Consider the following 3,783-nt stretch of genomic DNA (forward strand, 5'->3'; position numbering starts at 1 on the left):
TAACAAACGAATAAAAGACAGACAAAAATCCAACGGCAAATCACGAGAAGTGGGGTGGATGTGGGGGAAATAATCGATAACGTCGTATTCACCTTCGTGAAAAACACCAGTTGCGGGGCTCTTTCATCCATTTCTACGCAAGTAGTGTTTCCCTCAGTGCTTTGTAACAGCCACTGAGAATACGATGCATCTTGTTCCTCACGTATTATCTATTGAAGGAATATTGTTGAAAAAGTTCATGATTCCAGCGAGTGATATCTTCTGCATAAACATACATTTATTATGTTCCGTTTCAGCATTTCATTATCTTTTGTCAGTATAGCCAAAAAGGGTCCTTTTTTTTAGTTGTAGTTAATGAAAGTTGTGAAATATGCCTTCAGTAGAAAAGAATATCTTTAATCGATTGAAATCGCCAATGTTTCTCATTTCTCTTTTGGTGAGGAAAGATTCTTTCAACGGTAATAAATGGCAGTATTTAAAAAGTGAAAACAGAAACACATTTTCGTTGACAGAAGCGCTAATATTTTTCCATTTTCAATTTCCTAAACACGCCATTTGCAGAAGTAAGAGAGTGGAGTGAAATACAGATGTAAATTGAAATAAACGTGCAATTAGCATCAAACTGCCACAGAATTAAATCAATCTTCATAAGAAATTATTCGTTCGTAATAAAGGAATTTTTTTCACTAAATTTTCAAAGTTCTTAAGATTTCTTGTATGTGGATATAAAATCTTATAAATGTACCATATTCTGATCTAATCAATTTTGTTTTCCAATTCTTGTTCTATTTATTAGAAATAATTATACTAAAGAATGAAGGAATCTGTTTTTGAGCAAAGGTAAATAAATAAGTAAAAGTAAGTTTCTTATAGCACTTCTTTTAAAAAAAAAATTATTGAGTAAATTTCGGAGCGACAGAAAATTATTTGGAATTAACTCACTCTCTAGAAAATACTCTTATCCATAAGTTATCATCATGTATTTGAAATATAAGTTAAATTTATAATTGTATTTAAAAGCAAGATAGACCAATAAATGCGTAAAAGCTGACAGGGTAATTTATAATAAAAAATAGCAGTAATTTGGATATCTATGTAAAAAAAAAAATGTTAACATTATCCAATGTAATCAATTCATTATCTATGTGATTTTACTTTGACTAACAATTAGTATTATATAATAAGGCTTTTTGAAATCTCTTCACTTGCGATATCTTATCAGTTGGGCTAAACTTTCATGACTCCCTGAAATTAAAAAAGTAGATTAAAAATGAAGTACTAATTGATGATGTTTAAGAGAAAATTCGATAAAATGTAATTACTTAGGAAATGTTTATGAAACACTTTTAAATCAAGCCTTTTTTCTTAATTTCTTTATAAATAGTGAAGAGTTTGAAAGAAAAAGGCCCTATAAAAATTTTTAACGCCCCAATATTTTTTTCTCTTGAGATTATGATTCTATGTTTAAGAAGTGATATTCTATAGCACAACTCCTATATCTTTGCCCCCTTTATCTCTATTCACATTCATAAATTTTGGTTTTTCTAGAAACAAAATTATAAGAAAAGAATTGGCTGTGATTTCAGTCAACTGAAAACGTTGTGAAAACTCAGTTAGATAATTTACAAAGACAGATAATGAGATTAATGAAATTAATCGAAATTGATATATTCAATAATAATTTCTGCTGATCTGAAATCTTAAGTTACTGAATGCACCTAGATATAATAGTGAATATAATGTGTCTTTATAAACTACATATAAACAAAAATATACTTTTAATGCTTTATTTTTGGTTCTAAATACTTTACGTCGCATGGAATTTGTTAACAAATATTCACTTATTTAACTGAATCCAGTGAAAAGTGGGAAAAATCTACATTTCTTTCGACCTGTCTTGTTTCATTTCCAGAACCAAATCATTTGCGAAAACAGCGGAAGATATTCAAGAAATGAGGTATAAAATTTCCATAAACATCGGAATAGGCAAAAAAAAAATTTTTAATTTTTTTTTTTTTTAATGCAGCTGTAAGATCTTAACAGCACACCTATTCAAGAGCTCATTTGTCTCCTTCCGGTTTAATACAAATGCAGAGGAATTTCATTTTTAAAGATTTAATTTAAGTTAAATATTATAAAATATATGGAATATAAAATGAAAAAAGATAAATTAAATTAATTTTGATAACAAAAAAAAAGACAAGAATAAAATTGCATGAAAGGGCAATTTTATTTAAAAGTTTTATCAATAGCTTTTAGCTGAATATTTGAAATTACTAATATTTAGCAAAGTGTTTGAAAATATTAATATAATTTTACAATCTATGAATCCACAACTGGCTTAATGGGTTCGGGGAAATGAGACATTTTCAACAACGAAAATCGTCTAACTTTAAATTGAAAAGGAGTTAATTTTTTTTAAAGTAAATTTTATATATAAAGTAAAACTTAGAACATATACACCAATAATGAACTGTTTTTATTATAAAACGGCATAAAAACATATGTTTCTTAAAGAATTTATTTTTTAATAATAAATCGATTCTGTACTGCTATACAATAATATTCATGTTCATAATCACAAATCAGTACTTTCAGTAAAAATAATTATGAATTTTATCATTCCAAAATTATTATAATATCTGTATATATATTCAATAATTCAGTAAACTTATTTTAATTTTGATATACTAAAATATTTTTTTTTAAATATTGAATACTACGTAACTTTAAAAAATCTAAAAAAATGCATGATATTTTTTATAAAAAATAACCTCTTAAAAATATATTACCGTGCAGAAATAATTGGAAAAAGTTCACTATATGCATAATGCTTGTAAATAGGGAAATGTTAGATTTCACACGATTGCAATAAAAATGTTTGCCTAATTTGAAAAAAAAAAAAAAAAAAAGGCAAACTTCTTATCTTTTCATCATAGGGAATTCAGTTAACTACATTTATTAAAATTAATTTATGAATCTTCCGTTTTTGATGGTATACGCCGTCTCAATTCTCTCAAGGCATTGCATTGCTGGCGGTATGAAATCACGAGTCATGTCCTTAGTCTGTATTCTTAACTAGCATTATGCAAAACGTAGTTGATCGAAGGGCACATAAGAGACGTGAGATGACTATTGGAGGTTTTCCTCCTAGTGAAACACAAATGTGTGTCGGTTCCTCCTAAAAGTCCTCCAGGAAGGCAGCCAGCCTACTCCTGGTATACAGATGATAAGTTAGATTTACTTCTCAGATAATGCTACTGCTGGATCGGGTCTGAAAATTTTAATTACCAGAAAGCAATAGCGGTGCACTCACATCCATATTCCTATCAACAAGTTTTTTATCAAAAATAGAAAAATTTTCTAATAAAAAAGGTAAACATTTGAAGTGAAGCAAAGAGGCGCTGCTATAATTTTTGCAGTTATATATGAATTGGAACTCTAAATGCATAAATAAAAGTGAAACCATAAATAGTTTGCATGTAATAGATTTTCCTCAAACTTTGCTCACAAACAATATGAAGCATGAAGAGGGTTTAAATGAAAAAATTAACGAAATCCTTAATTTTTATTAATAAACAAACATTTTCATACATTGAAGAGATTAATTCATATTTAGTGCTGTCATTCCAGTTGGATGAAAATGCTGCACATATTTTTAATAATTTATTCGTTTATCACCAGGATGCCACTTGTAGTGCTTAATTAAATTTTATATCATCTTTAAAAATTATTAATTATTTATAGAAAAAACAGCTTTCAGCAATTTTTTTAAATCATTTT

Source organism: Argiope bruennichi, chromosome X2 (genome assembly GCF_947563725.1).
Source record: "Argiope bruennichi chromosome X2, qqArgBrue1.1, whole genome shotgun sequence".
Lineage (NCBI taxonomy): Eukaryota > Metazoa > Arthropoda > Arachnida > Araneae > Araneidae > Argiope > Argiope bruennichi.